Source organism: Ptiloglossa arizonensis, chromosome 10 (genome assembly GCF_051014685.1).
Source record: "Ptiloglossa arizonensis isolate GNS036 chromosome 10, iyPtiAriz1_principal, whole genome shotgun sequence".
NCBI classification, from domain to species: Eukaryota; Metazoa; Arthropoda; class Insecta; order Hymenoptera; family Colletidae; genus Ptiloglossa; species Ptiloglossa arizonensis.
In genome coordinates, this window is record NC_135057.1 from 9,723,516 (window position 1) to 9,744,977 (window position 21,462).

At 49.1% G+C, this 21,462-nt stretch overlaps 1 protein-coding gene and 1 long non-coding RNA gene across 4 annotated transcripts in view; one reads left to right on the plus strand and one right to left on the minus strand.

Moving 5' to 3' along the window:
* Positions 1-21,462, plus strand: part of Cmpy (crimpy) — a 246,343-nt gene that overhangs the window by 71,142 nt on the left and 153,739 nt on the right. The window lies entirely within an intron of this gene.
* On the minus strand, positions 2,177-2,912 carry LOC143151979 (uncharacterized). Its single transcript, XR_012993471.1, has 2 exons — positions 2,824-2,912; positions 2,177-2,498 (listed from the first exon to the last, which is right to left on the minus strand). It is a non-coding gene; the product is annotated as an uncharacterized LOC143151979 (long non-coding RNA).

The window sequence follows — 21,462 nt, forward strand, 5'->3', positions numbered from 1 at the left end:
TTAAGACGACGATTGTCCGCCGACCCTAGATAGTTGCATTCAGACCTTCCCCTTTCGACGTTCGATAAATAATCGTGTTTACAAAGGAACGTTCGAAGAATCCGTCCCGCCTATTGTTATCCCGTCGCGCGAATATCAAGGTAGGTTCGACAATGCTAAGGTTGCTATTGTTTTCCAGGATAGTTTGTTTGCATAATAACGAGGTGGCGCGGTTGCGATATAATAAGATGAAAAGGTGGTAATATAATGATAGGTATTGTAGGTGGCCGGGGCGAGCGTTTAATCTTGTTCGCGATTTATCGTAAAATTGATTTAAACGTAAACGCGAAACCGATCATATTCTCGCTCCTTTGTTTTATTTTCTTTTTTTTTTTTTCTTTTCTCGTTCGTTGGTATCCGTTGTGTGCGCGCGTGTGTTCTTTTTTTTCCACATTTTATTACAATCGATACCGACTCGATGGCTGGCCGATGTTACAATATTTATAGAGCTTCGTGTAACATTAGACGATATTAATAAGCTAACGGGTAATATTAGATAAATTCCCACGGTATAAATACATTGGACGCGGTTTAATGCCGGGGTATATTGCGAAACTGGGGGAGAGAATAATAGTCAGAAATGAATAACCCGGGCTTGAATGTGAAAATGCGGAAGAAAAGAATAGGTATCGGGCGGAGGAAGACCCGTAGTTTGTGCCAGAGAAATTACGCAACATTAAAACCACGTAGCCGTACCGAAGCAGAAAGAATAGGCTCGCGTTGGCAGAGAAAGTTTCAGGGATAAGTAATTGCAATAGGATAATCGACCGATTAACGCGTTCACTGTCGCGCACGTATACATAGATATATATATTGGACGTCACTTGTTCGGTTACCGTGACGTTATTTTTCGAATACGAATACCATTATGTGGATATTCAATGGCCGTTTAAGCGTGGAATGTATGCAGACACATTTAACCGAACCGAATTATCGTATCAAAGGTATGCAAACTACGAAAAATTCTAAAGCCGTGGAAAGTTTTTTCGAAATTGCCAGTTAACGTGTCGGGTTACGAATATACGTCCAAAGTTCGAAATCGATACGTCCAATATTTCTCTCGGCGAAAAAATCTCAAATATCGTCCATTTTTCGTAGCCTCAAAACTGGGTAAATCCCTCGATGCTGCGAATAATGGACGAGTGGAAACTAACGTAAACCAAGGCCAAAACCTTTAAGTACTCGCCGGTGTAAACGCTGCCTGTCCAACGCTAACCGCGATCGCGGTATAGCAAATATTCTGTACGGCCGTTATATAGGTATCAAACGTAACTGGGTATATATACTCGGTAGGCAGAAATCATTGGGCGCGTTTCAACAAAGCATATCCGTTGCTGGCAGTAAACGCGCAAACTGCGTTCTAATTAGTAGGCGGTAACTAACGAGACGCACCCGTGGATCGATTGCTTTGCAATTAGCCGTTCTCGTTGCGTTTTCACGCTGGGTACAAAACACGCGCGATTTTCGGTCCAAGATACCTTGATCGCGCACCGAACGCAGAGCAGACATAACGCGAGGTGGATGTAACGCAAGGTGGGCCTAACGCGGAGCAGATCTAAAGTAATTCGGACCTAAGGCAAGGAGGACCAAACTTACAACTGACCGCAAAGTAGATCTGTGTGTGAGGTATACCTAACACAAGGCATACCTAACATAAAGTATACCTAACATAAGGCATACCAAACGTAAGACAGACCTAATGTAAGGCACACTTAACATAAAGCATACCTAACATAGAGCATATCTAACACAAGGCATACCTAACGCAAGACAGAGCTAACGCAAAGCACAAAAGCGACCACGGTTTCCACTCTCCGTATTCGTATTCCCAGTCTCCCCGAGTCCGTAGTATCGGGAACACGTGTCGCGAGAAGAGAGAACTTTTCAGCCGAGTACGACGATAACCTCTGACTCCTCGTCCCGTGGAAACGCGAGAAACCGTTTCCGCGTTTCTTTTCGTCGTTCAACACTTTCCGAGTTACGCTTCTGCTCGTCCGCCTGTTTTCCTCGTACAGCAGCGGTTCCGGCTTACCCGGGGCTTAGCCGGTGTGTATCCGACGAAGGAAGTCGCGTCGAATATCTTCCGTTAAATTTCGGAAGATATTTCCGTTTCGATGCATGAAAAAATAAACGCGTGCCCGTTGCCCCGGGAGGGAGTTACCCGGGTAGCCGCGGGTGGGGTGGCTGAAAGTACACATCGTGTTAGGAATTTATTCGTGTTTTATTAAAGTTCAACGAGTAACGGGGAAGTTTCGTTTAAAATTTCATCGCCTGTTGGGTATTGCCTCGGCACGATGAGAAGTTCCATGCTTCGGGATGCCGCGCGTGCGGTTAATACACACCGATGGAGACGCTGTAGCAGCCCGAAGGACAGGTAGGAGAAATTTCATCCGTCCGGTCTCGCAACGAATATCGCTTCGTGCGCGGTTCTACTCCAGTGTTTCGCTCCTGTAATTCGACTGCAAATGGAACGTTCTTACGCACAGATAAAATAAAATTCAATAAATAGAAAATCTTCGCGTTGAATCCAGCGACTCGGTCGAAATCGTTCGACCGATACCGATCCTGATCGTCCTTCTCTTATCCGGTTTCCACGTTCTCGGAAATCTTTCGCTCCGTTCACGGTGAATCGGTTCGATCTTACGACACGGTCAGGGGATTTTCGTTACGGTCGCGTGGTTAACCGCCCCCCCGAAATCCGGGGCTCTGGGCGCACGCGTTGATCCAACTTTCGGACCCGGTGCAAGAGAGAGACGGACAGATAAATACGGTAGAGTGTCTCACCCGCGGCTATAACCCGAGCCGGTGCATCGCGTCGCATAACACGTTAATGTTTCGCGTACCGTGTTTCAAGGGTTACCGCGTTATATGCGTTGTCGCGCAAACATACAAACGAGCACGGGAGAACCAGCGCGCCGGATACAGCAAGAAATTAATACTTCGCTCGCTCTCGCACTCGCGCGTTCTCAACACCGTGCATTGCGGTCTCGCGGTGCGCTCCCGTCTATGCGCGTCTAGCTGCGTAATATTTATCGTTATTGTTATTTACTCCGGGAGCTATGATTTCTGTTTTTTTTTCTCTTTTTTCTCTTTTTTTTTTCGTCTCGAACTAGCGCGCGCGCGAGCGCTACGCCCGATAACGAGCGACAGATAAGATACATCGATCGGAGATTGGCTTCGACCTGGTACACGTGCACGATAAACGTCGATACACACGTATTCTCGTAGTTCCCCTCGTATTCGCGAATACGCGCGAAATACCCGCGTGTACCGGATACGTATGCACCGAATCTCTCTCTCTGTCTATCTTTCTCTCGCGTTGCACGTCGAGGCAATTTTCCGCGAGTAAACTCACCGTCTTTCGGGAGGACCGGGGAACAAAGAGAAGGGGGGACCTCTGACGCGCGTTATCGTACGACTCGGAGTCAGAGAGAACCGGGAGATTCTCATGGGCGAGGATCTAGCAACGGAGGCCAGGATCTGTCTCTGTCGTGGATATGGATTCTCGTTCTTCTTGCCCCGGTGCGATGATTTTTAGAGAACGCGGAATAGGTGGAGAGCGAAAGCAACCTCGCGAGAAACGGGTCAAGTAGAGAATATATACCGCTTCCTCTTGGAAATCGTCCGGTATTTACTGGCGAACAATAAAGCTTTTAATAAACCGTTCGGTTATTATCGCGTTCCTCCTGTTAAATAACCGCGACGCGGTAATTCCGGCTTTCGAGAAGCAAAAAAAATCACCGACAGCCCCGCGGAACCGTGTACACTGTCCGAGAATTTTAATTAGACCCCGGTGGGAGTGGCTCGATCGCGGGGGCGTGGCCGAGATCCTCGACTAGGCGAACTGGCTTCGGAATAATTATAATTTCGGGCCCGGTGGATCGAGTAACGATATCGAGGGAATCGTACGTGTACAAGGTGGTCCACGAAAGGTGTCACGAGGTAGCGAGAAAATTATAGTTTTGTTTTTCTAGCATTCCGGTGGGAGGGGCCACTCTTTATCTATTTTTTTTTTCACGGAACGACTCGCAAATCATCGTTGGTTCCAAAATTAAATACAGTTCACTCGAAAGATTTTTGCAAGTTCCTCGCGCGTGATTTAACCGACGTGGAATAAAGCGGGAACGTTTTCCACGGAGCGTGGTCACGGAATCGCGAGACGAGTCGGGGCGTGGTCGCGTACACTCGGTAAACTTTCGAGCGTCCCGAGACCGAATTATGAGTCGCGGTTTGACACCGATCGTATGGCAATGGCGCGCATTAAATTCTCTCGGTGAAGGACAGAAATAAAGTTACGCTTAGCCCCAGGGTCGTCGAGCTCCTCGCCTACCCGATAGCGCGAGGATGACTCACGTGCCGCGACATGGAAGGCTTGCTTTTCGTCGTATTCCAAATAAAACGATTCTCCCGCGCGATTCGTAACTTTCACCTCGCAGTTCCGCCGCGCGGTGTACGTTTCTTCGATCGCCACGGCACGCGAAGATAATCCAACCGTCTCTATCGCGACGCGGGGGAAGCCGCCGCGTGTGCGAGAAGGACGCCCGAACGAGCGTTACGAAACCGAGAACAACGTATTAACGTAAACAAAACGATTATGTTTGAAAAAAGAATCTACGTAGCCGCAAACCGATAAAGACATCGCTCGATATTGCCTCCGGACGATTACCGCGGTAAAATTATTGTTAACGCGGCGACGTTCTCCAATACTTATCTCCGACTCACGCGCAACCTACGAGATTACTCGTAACCGCGTACATTATTTCCTGGCGTGGAAAGAATCGATCAGTTTCGTAAAAAAAATCGAACGAATCGCGAACGTTCGTCGAGCGATTCTCATTCTCGCGAACGCTCCGGTGACGATTAATCGCTGCTCTCGAAAACCGTTGCACGGAAATCGTTGAGCGTTGAAACGTTACGCGTAAACGACTAATGAATATTCATGGTTCCGGAGGACGGATAGGGGGAGGGAGGGAGTGACATTTTTCGTTCCTGTTCCCTCGGAAAATAAATTACCCGCGAAACGGAATCCCTTGTCGCGAGACCGCTCTTGTAACCGACCACCGCGCAGACGCGTCGGATCACCGTTTGGCGGGAATTCGTGAATCGGTTATTGTTCGTGTTGCAAAGTTCGGATTATAATATCCAGTTTATTATAATATGCAGGGCTCTCGCGTATCTAGTAGTATAGTAATTGTATATACAAATAAGAATATAAAGTTCGAAGAAATGCGTATACAGTGTCTTGATACGAACGACGACAGTGTCGCGTGGTCATTCTGACTCTGGACTTGGAACTCGACTAAAAAGAAAAGCCAAAAAGGAAAACGGCCAAACCGTTGACCGCGTGGCACACGACCCTTTCGCGTCAATATGTCAACAATTCTTAAAACTGACATCGACATCTGGCACCCTTAAGATCATTGTTGCATTCATTCCAACAGTTCATTTCTCGCGAACGGAGCTTCCTCGTGGAAGTCGTGGACGATCGACGACGAAACGGAGCCTAGTTACGTCACACGCGATCGTTGGCTCGCGCGTCGAGAGAAAAAGAGAGAGAGAGAGAAAAATAAGGACATTTCATATGCACCGAACCCGATGCTTTAGCATAAATTGCCGCGGCGAGACCGAGTGACCAAGGCGAGCGCGCGCTGCTCGGTTCCGCGGGCGAAGGGTCAAGCACGAACGAACCAACGAACGAACGAACGTACGAACGTACGGTCAAGCAGAGGAGACTCTCTCGGCACAGGTACGTCGGTGGGCTTCTCTCGAGTGGAGTGCGTGGTACACGCATCGTGGGCCAACAGTCGCCCCGCCGTCCGGGGGAAACCAGTCACTCGCATAAAACCGGCGAGCGAGTCACGGCTCGAGTCAGTTTCGCTCGCGCTCTCGCGTGAGTTTCGTTTCGGTTGGTCGCGATAAAACGGGCGCGCGGCCGCGCAACTCGCTGTCGGCGAATTTTCGCTTCGTGTGCGTGGTAAACTCGTTTCGAAAATCTCCGGGTATCTAAGTCCCGCTCCCCACCCACCGGCTCCGCCATCGTCCGTACAGTGGTTACGGGAACGTCGGTACTCGATACTCGACGATGTACGCGTACCGTGCGAGTGTATTATGACGTTACACGGCGCGTATCGCCGCGTCAGGATCGCGTGGTGTCCTCGGTGTGTACATCCAGAAGCATGTGCGTAAGTACCGGGAAATACGGGACCTTGTATCGCCGGTGCCTGTGTCCGGTACGAAAACAACAGATTGGGATCGTGGCGCCTCGTAGATCAAGGCCACCGAGTTGTTGCCAGTTGGTTTTGTCTTTCTGGGAACAGGTGTAGCGTTAGGTAAACACCAGAGGGGGAATAGAGAAAGAGATAGAGAGATAGAGAGAGAGAGGTGGATAGAAGGAGAAAGAGAGGTCGTGTTTTCGTTAGTATACGCGTAATTTTCATTCGTTCGGGTACGCTCGCTCGCGGTCGGCGTAACGCGACGTATCGGTGGTCTGGAACGGAACTGGAATTTCAGGATCGACCTTGGGGACCGCTCCGCTTATCGCGGGCGGAGAGTTGACGTTTATTTTTTCACGAGACGCGTTAACTGCGGACTGCTCGGCTCTCTCGGGTACGCTCTCACCGGCGAGCTGCTTTTTTTTTTGTTTCCTCTTTTTTTTGCTCTCTCCCGTTCGCGAATCCTCAGGAATTCCGCGGTGACCGTGAAAGACTATCAAAGCCACAGGTGGTGGTCAGAATTGACTAATGGAGAGGGAAGTCGAGCGACGCCAATGTGTATTCGTACGCCGAGGAGCACGGTCGTGTCGTTCGCGCTACGAACCGGGGAAGGACATTGACGTTCGGTAATTTGTATCGTTTAAACGGCGGAGTACCGGCCAGTAGTCCTCTGCGTGCCACGAAACTGCGTACACCTGTTTTTCGAGCACCAGGACCGGACGAATGGTAAAGTATCCGGATAATTTGAATAATTCGGACCACCTAGATCGTCGTACGTGTGTCGGTGTTCGGGGTACGAACGCCAAGAGGAAAGAAGCGAATTGTGCGCGACGATTCTATCGAGTTTTCAACTTCTCGACGAACAACCCTTTAGAGAGTATCTCGACGAGGCGTTAAATGTTTGAACACCAGGTGGGTGTTCCTGCGTACCGATAACACGAAGCAACGAGACGAAATCCTGGGCGATTGCAGCGAGGTGATTAACCTGTTCGCGAATATTTAAACAACGTTGCGGAGATCTCGGAACGATACTTGAAATCTCGAGATTCGTGTAGTTTCGCGAGCTCGGATGTCCAGATATTAGAATATCGTGAATATCGTAGAATCTTATCTATCTCCGTCTCCGGATACTTTTAACGAGCTACTTGAACACGATCGTTTGCCGGCGATTGTTGTTGTTACGGTATCTTCGTTACGCGAACAAAGAAAGTGTCCGCGGACGCGACGCAATGTCGCGCGAAAACGAGGCGCGAAAGCTGCTTTCGAGCCTAACCTCGACTGATATCGCGTACAATGTTCCTCTTCGAACTAGCAGATTCATTCATACTAGTACTCCTCGGTAATTTCAACAAGAAACTTCTTCAAACCTCGCTTGTATACTCTCGAGTATACCTACGATGCACAATTACAATCGGCACGATTGATAGTCAATTTTTGGAAATTGTCCACGCGATTCCACCGTAACGCCCCAAACGAGTTTCGTTCGTCGTTTATCGTCGTCCAATGATCCTACTCCTCGGTAATTTAAACAAGAAACTTCTTCAAACCTCGCTTGTGTACTCTCGAGTGTATCTACGATAGTTTCGCAATTACAATCGGCGCGATCGATAGTAAATTTTTGGAAATTGTCCACGCGATTCCAGCGTAACGCTCGAAACGAGTTTCGTTCGTCGTTTATCGTCGTCGCGACGATTTGGCAGCGGGTATGCAAATTGTCGAGCGCATCGCCGCTCGCGGAGAGATAGCGCTCGCGTACGCGTGCTCGCGCACGCGGTGACACCGAGCGGAGCGAATTATTCGGCGGTTCGGGGAACTCGTGGCAATAATTAGAACGCGTTAGCGTAATTTTCACGGAGCTGCGCGTAAACCGTCGTCGTGTACCATCTCTGTGGTTGTAGTGGCGCGTGACAATTATCGGTGCCGTTTCGCGACGACTCCGGTCGCGGCGACGCGTGCACAATAAAAGAGGACGTCTCGGGCGCGGGCGACGGATTTAAGCGTAGGAACGAGCCCGCCTAGCAGAAGACACGCGCCGTGAGGTTGGCTTAGGTCGTGCCGGGGAGGCTAGTTAGTATTTCGGTTCGAAAGTTCGCGAGGCACGTGGCATCGATTTAACGTCACGGTCGGATATTTCGGGCGACGATCGAACGAGCCGCCAGGTGCTTAAGGAGACGATTACGAAACAGACGGGAGCCATTACCGTGGGGGAGGGAACGTATCGTGGGAACGTAACTCGAAGACGAAACGGAACACGGAACCGGACCCACCGTGAAGAAATTAATCGTTCCGCGATTGTTTCCAACAAACCCCCACGGTGTTTCGTTTTACCTCGCGGAAACGTCGCGCGGTAAGCCCGAGACACGAATCGCGGTATCGTCGTCCGCATCGCTGGGACGAGTGGGTTTATCGATCGAACCTTTCGGCGACGGATTTAATTCGAGTCTGGTTTCTTTCGTCTACGTACGGTTCGTGGAACTCGTGGGAGGGGGGCAGCGGCAAATTGAGAAGGTGAGATTTATTCGCGTCGCTTATCTTATCGCGGTGCGTCACCGTTTTGAGAATGCCAGCCGTCGAAGCCCCTTGCCAAGTCGTATTCGAAACCGAATGCATCGACGTCGAATTCCACGACCTTTCGTACCGACTAGGGACCGTGGAGCACAGAAACGGGACGAATCGTGGGATTCGACGACCGGGGAACGATAAATCGACCGATTCGGGATCGTTCGATGGCGATCGATCGAAGAAAAAAAAAAAAGAAAAATACAAATCCGCTAGGAATTAAATCGCACGGTGAGTCTCGTTAGACACGACACACCGACCGTTTCTTGCGCAACGTTTCACCGTGCGTCCACCGCAAGGTCTTCGAGGTTATCCGGGTACGTTATACATTTTGCGCGTTTATTTCCCCGAGGTGATTTATCCGTGTTTCTCGCACGGCTCTGAGTCCCGCGTTTAGGGCCATGTCTGGCACTGCGTCGTATTTTTGTACACCGTGACTCAGTTTCTCCGCCTTCGTACAGAATGCGGTCGTTAATATTTGACGGTGGCATAGGTTACGGTAGGGTGGTACTGATTTCTTAATTAAGCGGCCGCGTGTAATTTTAGCGCGAACGATTCTCATCCGGGACCGTGTTACTCTTTTGCGTTCGAATACGATAGAACGCAACAAATAATTACGTCAGAGAATTTTCCTCGCCCCCATCCAGATACTCATCTCTGTCCTCTGTCCTATCACGATTTCACCGGTGCGGTTACGCTCGTCCACGCGCGATTATCTTTTACCCCACTTTCGTATCGGAAACGATAAATAAAAGAATTCGTTCTCGCGTCCCGATATTCGAAAATCTCGTTTCCCAAATTCTTCCCGGTCAGGTTCGACACGTTCCAGGAAACGCGCGAGCACACCGTGAAACACGCAGAGAGGGTATCGGAGGAATCCTCGATGGCGCAACCGTGCTACGGTGATCGATGATCGTGGATACGTGGGAATGCACGCTCGAGCGGTCAGGCTTTTCTTCCGCGGCAGTACCGATCAGAGCTCGCTCGTCGAACTCGCGACGAATTCGTGGAATGCGCGAGTTCGGGCTCGCGGTTCCGTGATTCGAGTGCGAGCGACTAAAAATAAGAGCCGACGAAAAGTCAAACGCGCCCCGAGCGAAACGAGCGCGAGCCACTGCTAACGCGGCACGGAATCGTCGCCACGAAATTAAACGAGGAGGGTTTACGTAATTTTATCGCGGTCGGAGTAATAGGAAAATGGAGGGACAGTAACGAGCACAAAAGTCGCGCGACCTCTCGTTATCTGCGCCGTGGCGGAGATAAAGAACGATTAAGCAACGAAATTTTCGCGTTTCCGGGCGGATCGACGACGTTTCGATTCGCGTCGGATCAACGAGGCTAGACGATACCGTTTATTGTCGTTGGTTTCGGTTTCCTTTCCGCGCGATACGTCTCGCGGAACCTGGATCGATCCGAGAACAACGTTTATCGAACGATTCGAAACAAATTAGGAGCCACGTACGCGGATAAAGAGACGAGCGATCGCATCGCTCGGGGACGGTTATCGATCGAATGGCGACGCTTCCGTTGAACTTTCCGATGGAAATTTTCGCGGATCCCTCTCCCCCGCCACCGTGGCGGAAAATTAAGTTTTATTTGCACGTTCGTTCGTAACGGCAATATCCCGCTGATTGCTGCGATTACGAGAGTTAATGACGGATAATCTCGGTGAAATTAAAATCGTAGACTTTGAACGACGTCGGTGAATCGCGGGGTAGGGTGACGAAAAAAGAAAAGAGAAGAAAATAGAAGAAGAAATCGCGAGTTACGAAGAGCTGTTTATCGATGGAAACGCGTTCCTCGAGACGGTTGAATGCAAAATTGAATATCGAACGAGGAAATCGTGCGCGAGTCCGGGCTCGTTGGCTCGAGGACGACGGGATTATTTGTTCGAAAATTAATTCGAAAAGGAGATCGAAGTTATAAACAGATGTTATCGATGGAACGCGTTTCCCGTGAATAAAAAAGAATTCAATATCGAACGAGGAAGTCGTGGGCAGACCTAGACCTATTAGCGCCAGGATGGCAGGATTATTTATTTGAGAATTAATTGGAGTAGGAAATCGGTGGTTTTAAACAGCCGTTACCGGTGGTACGCGTTTTCTCCGGACGCGGAATAAACAATTTAATATTGAACGAGGAAGTTCGATTTTATCAGCTAGTGTACACCAGGACTATTTATTCGACGATCGATACGAAAAAAGTGAACAACTTTTTCACCGATATTCGATTTCCGCAGTTCGCGTAACGAAACGCGAGCAAGAACAATTATTCTCGCGTAATTCAAAATTGCGATCTCCTCTATCGTACGCACGATGCGACCCAATTCGTACGAGCCAAGGTGCAGAAATTTTTGCTGAACCCTTTCCGATAAGACGCGATAATTGACCCCATGCGGGGACCGTATCTGGCTCGTATACTTCGAACGAGAGTCGCACAAGAGCGTTGTACGGGCCAGTGTTTCTCAAAGTTATCCAACCACGGTCCACTTGAACAAAGCGCATAAATCAACGTGCCCCATTAGCGCCTACCGTAACCCCTCTTTACCGATACATCATATTGAACCAACGAAGGTGAGCCTACTAATCGTCTTGAACGGATTTCGATTAAAAATTCAACTCTGTTGGTTTTCGTTCCAATCGCGAATAAGTACGTTCTCTAAATAGTACAAAATTTACCTAAGAAAGTAAACAGTAACAAATACGAAAACATTCATAATTGCGAACAAATTTTCACAATTAAATTCCTCTATTGTACAACACAGCGCGAGATTATAAGTATATTCGTATATTTTCGGAAATAATCCATCGCGATTCCTCGAGCGGTGTTTTCGAACTCGTAACGTTTTCCAGTCACATCGGTCCGGGGACGAAATTCGTTCCAATCACGGAACGAGATAGTCGACTATTCGAGGTCTTTCGAACCGCGTAAAGACACAGGAGAGAAGAAAGATTTTCGAGAGGATTAAATCAGTCCGATCGCGTCGATTCGTTGACCCTACGAGACTCCGTTACGCGCGAGTCACCCGTTGGATGGCGGTGCGCGTTTTCGAGGGTTTCGATATTCGCTCGAGGAAGTCGGTTTGCAAAACCGAGAGCGGTCTTTCCATAAGAAAAATAGAAACTCGCGGCGTTTGGACGTAGGCGGTCACGCGTGGGTCTCGCGTGCGTTTAAAGTCACGCGGTGTCCAGCTATTCGAGCACGTCCCGCGATAGAAATCCTTCAAACGATCGGTCAAAATGGGCGTTACGGGCTCGTCGAGTTCCCCCTCTTTGAGCCGCGATCGACGTACTGTCAGCACCAGAGACGACGACGTTCACGTTGACGCGCAGCGTACAGGAGCGACGTACGCGATGCTCGAAAGCCGATCTTTACCCGCTCGGGCTCTGTTTCGAACAAAAATGGGATTAGCCTCGCAACCGGGTAGACCGTTTAGAAGTTTCGAACCGTGCGCAGGACACGAACAGGGATTGCCGAGGGAAAAGGTAGCAACGAAGCTCTTCGATGGAGGGGCAAAAAGGGAGAGAAGTTATTTGGCTCGACAAAGGTACATAATTCGAACGACGAGGGAAAAAAAAAGGTATTGGCTGGGACCTTACGGACACCCTTGGCGAAGCAAAATTACTCGACCTATATTCTACCTACGCGTAAGACCACGTTTCCCTTGATTTTTATTTCCCCCTCCACTGCGATAACAGGCCGGGAACGGTTCCGCGAGTGGCGCGATTCTTGTCCAAATAAAATTTTCCAATAACTAATACGGAATGAAAATAACGTTCCGTCACGGTATAGAAATCACGATGGACAAATTTTATCCGAGGAATACATCGAACGAGTAAACGTTGGGAATAAACAGTTACGCACCGAGTGTATTTTTATACATCACCTTTTGTCGGGACGAGAAAATTCAACTTGTCAACCGGTCTGCGGTCCCCGTGAACGGGATCCTTGTCCAAATAAATTTTTCCGATAATTAATACGAAATAAAATGAAAATGAAAAGCAACGTTCGGATAAAAATCACGACGGACGAATTCTTATCCGCTCGATCGAATAAACGCTGCGAGTAAACGGTTACACCGTGTGTATTTTTATTCGTCGCCTATTGTTCGTATAAAATTCCAGTGGTCTCCGGTCTATGGTCCGCGAGCCATGAAATGGCCATCGACGCCGCGAACCGGGAGTTATCTAACGTTTTTCGATAATATCCACGCGTGTGAAATCCTTGTCCCCGTTGCTCGAGGGACGATTCATTCATTTTTTTTATTCTTTTTTATTCTCGACGAGGAAATCGCGCGCAAAGAAAAGAAAGGGAAAGAAAAAACTGGTAACGAGCGCGGACTATTATTTTGAACTTCGATGGTGGACGGTGAGCGTCGTTTCGGTGAAATATTTGCTTACCAACGAGTGGAAAGCCGGTCGGTCGGTCGCCACGTCTCGACGAACGCGGGTTCCGCGTTATCTGTGGAAAACGCGGAACGAACGCGGCGTAGGTGCGTGCATGCGGTCGGAACTCTGATAACGGCACTTCGCAGCGAGGAAACCGACTATTCGCGCTCGTGCGCGCGGATAACGATCACTTTGAATCAATAATTCAACCGCGACAAGCCGCGTCTCCCATTTGCCGTAATGGACGATTGAAACTTCCCGGGCGTTGTATAACGAGGGATTTCGCGTTCTCCCACGGAACGGCGGAGGGACGAGAGGAGAGGACGAGGGACACACAGAGAGAGAGCAACATCGTCTGCGATTCCCATGAAAATTCACGACTAGGTCGTGGAAATTTTTAACAATCGCGGGCGGGAACGAATCGAAAAATCAAACGGTGAAGTAACAGTCGCGAGTGTCTTGAGTCGAGAGCAGTTTGTCGTTTGTTTTTGCCCGCTCCGTAGAGACAAAAACCAGCCTCGAAGGGCAAAAATGTTAACGAGTTATCGCGAAAAAGGTGGCCCCGCGCTCTTCGACTTCCACACGGTCGAACATTAGCGACTAAGAGGAACGTCAATATTTATTTATTTCGGTTGTGCACGATTTAACCGTGCAGCGTGTAATTTTTTAAAATTCTACCGAAACTCTGTTTGTACAAAGGGAAGAAGCGACGACGCGAGAAAGCCGGTGGGGGCAAAAAAAAAAAAAAAGAAAAAATGAAAAAAACAAACATTTTTAATTCTCCCATATTTTTTCTTGTCCACGCTTCGAACAAATATTCACGTACACGCGTCGTCGACCGTTTACATAATGCGTCGCTGGCGAACAATTCGCGACGAATTGTGTAGCAATTTGTCCCGATATATTTGCGATACAGACACACGCGTGTACACTCTGTAGCAAAAATCGTGCACTCGGATATTGAAATTGTCCTGCGTGCAGGTTTAAACCAACTCGACCGGGAAAAGTTCTTTATTCAATTTTAGTTTCAATCAACGAGGTCACCGCGAGCAAACTTAGCTCTGTCCGTTTCTTCAAATAAGAATAACCCGCTTTCAAGATAATCAACCATCCCGATTTTGCGCCTCGAAATTGGGGCGCAGTTTTCTACAATTGATTCGGTCAGGAAAGAATACACCTGTCAGGAATATATATATCCAAAAAATAAAAATATTTTTCGAAATATTGTCCAAAATTGTCTCGACGTCTCGTACGATCTCCCTCGCGCACGATCGAAGATTCTTGTTCGCGCGACATCAAAGATCCGCTCGGAATATTTCGTACGCGCGCGCGGTTCGAGACGAACGCTTTCGATAACATTATATTTATAGCGCGTGCGGAGATAGCGCGTTTTATCGATCGAAGAGAGTAGGTTCTATTTGGCCGTATCGGTTTGGGGTCGACCGACTTGATTGGGATTTAATGAGAAACGTTGGTCGTTCGATCGGGATGGTAATAAGTTTAGGCGGTTGGCGAGGATACGGAGGAGGGATCGATGTTGATCTCTACGTTGAGGAGGGTCCCATCGATTAAAGTCATCGGCTGGATTTCCTGCTTCGTCAAGAGTGCAACGCGGTCCTCGTGTAGAGAACCGCCCCTTCCTAGCCGCGGATTCTAACGAGATCGAACTAGCGTAGGGTTCGTCGATCTGTCGTCGTGTTCCTCGGTTGTCGAGTATTTCAGGTTCAAACCGGGTGCCCATCGTTGGCCACGACGATTCCGCTCGTATCCGCGTCGAAATCCGTGATCGACGTTTCGCGACTGTCGGTTTGCAAAAGGAAACCACAAACCGGGGCGGTTTCGCTCGATGGTCGCGTGCATTGTCGCGGTATCGATTTACCGGCTAAAAGGGATCGCGAATCGCGTCTGATTAGAACTAATGCTCGTCGCTAATTCACTCGATATTATACACGGGGGGATACACGAGCGATGGAGACCTCGGTGCATTCCGTTTCGAGATTCGAGACACGCGAGAAGCATTCGAACTGACCGTTTGATTTACTCGGGAAGTTCGATTCAAAGCGTACCTAACCGACGCCTCGTGACTATCCGCATTCTCCGATAGTTTAAAAATCGGTCGAGAAGCTAAGAATCTTTACCTTTCTCGTCGAAACCTCGCGAGAGTGTTATCAACGAATTGGTGAGGTTCTCCCGATGAAAATGAGCCCAAACACGACCACGTTCGGACTATTTTTGATCGTACGCGATTTTTTTGTCGAAGTTTTTCAAAATTGACCCCGTACAACGCGTAAGGAAAAATCAACGGAATATGGTCGTGTTTGGACTCATTTTCATCGGGAGAATCTCGTCGATTCGTTGAATATAGTCTCGCGAAGATACGACGAGAGAATGTAAAAATTATTCGGGTTACGTCGCTTTCAAGTGATGTCTATAAGTGAGTTCGAGATGGAAAGGTCGTTTCCAGGGACAAATTCGCTACCACTCCTCTCTACAACTGCATCTAGTGTACGTTCTAACGAGAAGTCGCTACGCGTTGCTCGCCAATGTTTGAACAACGTTGTTTAAATCATTGAAGCGACAACGTAAGTAGATTCGTGGATGTTCGACGTGTAGCATGCGCTCGAGGCGTGACATAGTTGGCAGGTCATTTGTACGGACGTCGAACGTCGCTCGTTGGGTGAATCGTGCTCCAATAAGAGATTCCACGTTATCAAGAAGTATCGGAGTCCCGGATCGCTTTCGCGTACTTTCGAAAGATCCCGTTTGAATTCTCATTGAAATTGGGCACAAGTTGAACGCTTTAACGGGCGGCTAACGAGGTCGTTTCGTTGTACCGTGGTGCCTCGATCGCGTCGAGCGAGCCGAGATACGAATCTACGCTCGCATAAATATGGTTATCTAAATTTCCAATTAGCATTCGAAATCGCTGCGGTAGACGCGCGAGCCGCGGGGTGAAAGGACGATCAGAATTCAATGAGTCGTGTATTTAACAAAGACCCGGGGATTCGTCTTCCATTCGCGAGTATTCGTGTCGCGGGAAATCGTTCGTCATCGATGCTTCGGATGCTTCGAAACGAACATTTTTTCCACCGGATAGTTGAAAGCGGTAAGATACTTTCGTTCGTCGACGAAACTTTTTCATAGTCCTCATTGTACCTTCGCGCGAGTATTGTCACCGGATCGGGGAGCTTTTACCGATGAAAACGAGTCCAAACACGACGTCGATCGGATCAGAGACGGTGGAAAATTTTCATTCGGATAGAAATTTCGAACAAAAGGCAAAGAACCGTTTTATTCGTCGCGCGTTGAACGAAGATTAGAATTCGAAGTGAAAAAAAAAAAAAAATATGATGATATTCTCCGCGAATACGAGCTTCGCCGGAGAGAACGCTCGAGCCCCGGATAACTGACTCAATATCGTTCCCCCGGGAGCGATTGTAGCGCCTTCGAAGAATCTCTAACGCGTTCGTTCGTGAATCTCAAAGTCGCGATTGCGCAAACACGGAGCTAGAAACGATCGGTACAGTTTCGAATTTCTTTGCAAACGGTTGACGTTGGTTTTCACTTTTAAAATGGTAGGTCGATCGTGCGAGTCTGAGAATCGTACGGTCGGGGTTCGAATTTCAATGAGCGACGATCCACGCGCGTTCGTAGTTTCTCGAGGAAAAATACACCGCGGCGCGCAGCCTCGGATAAGGAGGCCAGAGAAAATGTTCGTGCGTACGGGGGATACGATTCTAGGAAGTCCTCCCTTCGGCGTTGGTAAAGATACCCGTTAGATCGTGGAATATATCCGCGCCGGAGGCGAGGCTAGGCGAGAGAAGGCAAACTCGAGGCTGACTAGAGGGCGACTATATCCTGCGGAGGGACTACACGGTCACGAGTTCATACCCCGAAGTGCCATAAGTATCTCCTATCTGGCGAACGTATCTGGCTGTTTAGCGAACGTGCTTAGACACCCATCCTGCTTAGCGCGCGGCCAGGATCGTCGTGGAGACGTTCCCTTGGGAATAGACACTGCACGCTCGAGATTCCGTTTCGTTTCCTTCCTGGTCGTCAAAGGCCTCGCGTTTCTCTCCGCCTTCCCGGGACGTTTGCCCAAAACAATTTGTTCCCGTCGATCGTACGCGCCACTTTGTCAACGTCCTTTGGCGGCGATTCGCTTTTTCCCCGAGAGATACGCGAACGTTCGCACTCAACGATATCCGATTCCGTTTATTTATTATTCCGCATTACGCGTGGGAGAACAAAGATTGGAAAATCGGGGAAAAGACGAACGCGGTCGATAAATCGTAGCGCGTTTAAACAAAGCGTTCGTGGTCATTTTCACGCGATCATTCTCGTGACTTGAATTATGATATTACTGTTCGCAATTATTTCTTCGTGAGAATATTATTGAAAAATTGGTGAATCTTTCACGATGAAAACGAGCCCAAACACTACCCCATAGAAACTATTTTTGATCTTTCTGGCTCAAGTTTTATTCACCGAGCGCATGTAGTGCGAGTCTCACTCGCTGTCGGTCCATCTCGCTCGCTCTCCGCGCGCTGCGGTCCCCGTTCGGGATAAAAATGGCTACCCGGTTCGTTTCGTAGGGTACCAATCGACGCATCGAAAGGTGGGATCGCGGTGTCGTTGATTTTCCAAAGGTAACGCAATTTCGAGTACCCCGCGAGTTCTCTCGTTGCCAAGAGTTCTTGCGTCCTTTCGCGAATCGTTGAACCCTGACCTTTTGGCAGGCGGTTACCGAGTCGTTTTCCTCGGTATGCTTCCTCCGAGGTGACCAACTTTCCGTCAGCGTAGACATTGCTCTCGAGCTCGGCTAATTTGATTTGTACAGCGATTTATCCGACAAACGTCCCCGAGAGAGCTTGTAGCGGAGGGTTCGAGTCGCGGGCTTCCTCCGCGTCAAGTTCATCGAGCGAGAGTCCTTTTTTACAGACGAGCGCAAACATCGGAGCGAGCGCGTTCCTTTTTTTTTCCTTTTCTTCTCTCTCTCTCTGTCTCTCTCTTTCTCTCTCTCTCTCTGGTTCGCGGTTCTTTCGCGACAAAAAGCGAACCGTTCGCTATACGGTAAAAATGAGCGCGTGCTCGGTGCTCTCTCGCGGGCGCGTGTGCGTGCATTCGTGCACGCGTGCAAACGTTTACGTAGGCTAATGTAATACGGGTGGTGATGTCAGCGAACTGGTCGTCGTCGGCTAGGTGGTCTCCACCGTTCGTTCAGGCTCGTTCGAATGCTGTCCGTCGAGTTGAAAAAAAACGAAAAAGACGAAAAAAATATCCCCTCTCCGCCTCCACCTCGACCCTGGTTGGTTTTTCCTCTTCGGTTCTTTTCGCCCATAGATCTCCACGGTACGGGGCCTGGAACGTTTTCAGGGTATATATCTCGACGGTAATTTAGAGGACGTCGCGACGACGTCCCCGTACACGGGTGTCACGAGTGTTTGCAATATTGTTGCAAAGAGAAACGTGTCGAGCCGTGAATGAGAAGTGTCGTCTGTGAAAGCGCAAAGCAAATTTGCACTATCGTCGCGAACGGTAGCTGGACACCGATCGAACCAGCGAAAGCGTTTGCCGTGAGTCCGGTTAAAGAGATTCGTGACTTGGTTCGACGATGGATTATTTGAAAAACAATCGTCGGAGTTATCGCGGGAACTGTCGCCGCCGGTGCGCCGAAGGAATTCGACTTTTGATTTCATTCCAACTCGAGTTACCTATTCTTAGACGTTGCATATGCTCAGGTAACACCTGGCGATTAACGTCCCACGAGTGGCCGGCCAACGGTCTTCGAGCATCCGGGTGATCGTCGAAGAACAACAGGATCCTACGATAGTATCTTTATCGCGGTTACTCGTTCCACGCGTGTAACGATCACCGTTTTAAAAATGTCTCATCTCGTGCACGGTGAATCGTCTTCGGTTCTCTTCGTTTCCTCGTAAACGCGACCACGTCGTCTCGTTCCGGCTCGACAAAGCTGAATTCTACACCTCCGTGCCCGCACGCGCGAGGTCCTACGCTCACGAGGAGAATTCGATGCCATCGACTCTCGCGCGTAAACCTTCTCCCGGGTGCTTGTCTTTCCCTTTGTAAAATTCTCCGGTTACCAATGTAGCTCGATAATTACGCTCGAGCAGTATGCGTACTTTTCTCCCGTAAGATGTAACAAACAGATCCTTCTATTCCAACTATTCGTTCGAAGTGTTATTTTTTCTCGAACGCGTCTAAAAATGTTCCAAAACTTATCACTTGCTCGGAATTCGCTTTGCTCGGAAAAATTCGAATTTTCCACTCGTGGATACTTCTTAGGCTGCGCCGCTGGATGAAGTATTTTCCCGTGAGTGTTCTCACGGCTTTGAAAATTTCAAAGAATGTCCCCATCGAATTAGCCTCGGGGTCCGGCCGAGCCTAGATCCCTCGTTGGATAAAGACGTTATTATTATTATTATCGTCGGAGTAGATCGAGGGGAAGCGAAGGCAGGCGACTGGAGCAGCCTGAATGGTGGATTAGAATCGCGGTGGATCGATCGAATCGGCCATCGGGTGTTTGTAGGTAACTGTAACTCTCCGATTTCCTCGGCATTCTCGCGGGTACATAGCGGGGGCTTTGCGATTGTACATACCTACGTAATCTCGGGACATTGAACGGTCGCACGTACACCGGTATCTTTGCGGGGCAACGACGCCGGAGCACCGGATCCCGGTGAAACCTTGCAGAGGACGTCTCTCGTCTTCCGTTTAATGGTACCCACCGTCTCTACCGATCCTACCGACGCCTCACACCCGACGAACAAGTGGAATCCGACGAATCTCCAAACTGTTGAGCGTCCTTTCTTGTTTATACGTTTTCTTCGCGGCGTTGCACGGTGTGCATCGATCGTGGAATTTCGTCATTAACGCAGAGAGAGAGGGGGGTTTACCAGGTGAGTGGGAGGGAGTCTTTATTGCCAATGTTGTTCCATAAATAACCGAACGCCTCGTTCACCGATGGCTTTCCATCGAACTTCTCTCGACTTTGCGCTCAAGGTGACGCTTTTCGTACAGATTTCCGCCCAGTTTTATTTTTCTCGAACTTCACTCCCCGTAGGCGATTCGATGACACCTTTTTTCGATAATTCGGGTATTTTGAAACGACGAGTAGCGAGTAATGACATTTAACCCTGCTCCTGGAGATTCGTAGCTACCAGGTGTCGGTTCGAGTACCTAGCCATCTGAACATTTCGGTAGGGTCGCTTTGTAGTCCATTTGGAAAGTCTTCCACAAACGCGAATTTACTTATCGAGACACGTTCGATCGATGAATAAATGAAGATTGGAAAATATCGTTCCCCAAAGGAATCTTTCTTTTATTTCATTTCGCTCCAGAGATGGATGGAATCGTATTCGAGTAACTATTTATTCGCGATCTTTATTCTCGTCGATACTTTTTCGTTCGTTCGTGGTAACTCGGTTACGAGTTTCCATCGATCGACGCATCGATAAATACGTATACAAAGTTTCGTAAGACTCCGTAGATAAGAATTTTGCCAATCCAACTGTTCACGGATTACGCGATACGCGAGAGTACTATATTGTTCGCGGCATCGTGGGAATCGATGCGTCACACGATCGTCGTTCCGAGCGTTCCGGGAACACCGCGCCGATCGCTGAACCGGGGGAAGGTGTACTCGGCGCGCGTCTTCCCGGAAAACACGATCGATTTTCTTCCCTGGGAACGACAGTGTTTTTTGTTCGGCCTCGATGGCGGCACGAGTCTCGCTGGCACCGTACATGGACAGACGCGATTCATTTGCATCGCAGCTTGGAGAGACCATCCGGCTTGATTAATGACTCTTTGCTCGCGCGTCTACAGGTGTTCGTATAGGTTAGTTTCGGATGTATCGCGTCGGCCCGATAAAAGAGAGTGTTGGGGGGAGGGGAAGGGGCGCCTATACAGACGGTTCGGTACGGTCGACGCCATGGACGTCAGTTTCGTCGAATTAGCGCGTAGATACTAATTCGGCGGCTGAGCTCAATGGACGTGTTAAAGCCGCGGGGACAACGTGACAAGTCGCTTTGATACTCGCGACCCTGCTCGAACAGAGGTCTTCCTTCCAGCGAGCGGATTCGTTCGCGTGGGGCTTTTTCTTTTTCTTTTTTTCTTTTCTTTCTTTTCTCTCAAAATCCACGACAGCCCGAGGTCGTCGCTTCGAGGTTAGATTCGAAAGCAGCCTCGCGTATCCTTCGTCGCATACGTGAAATACACGCAGGACAATGGAAAAGAAAGTC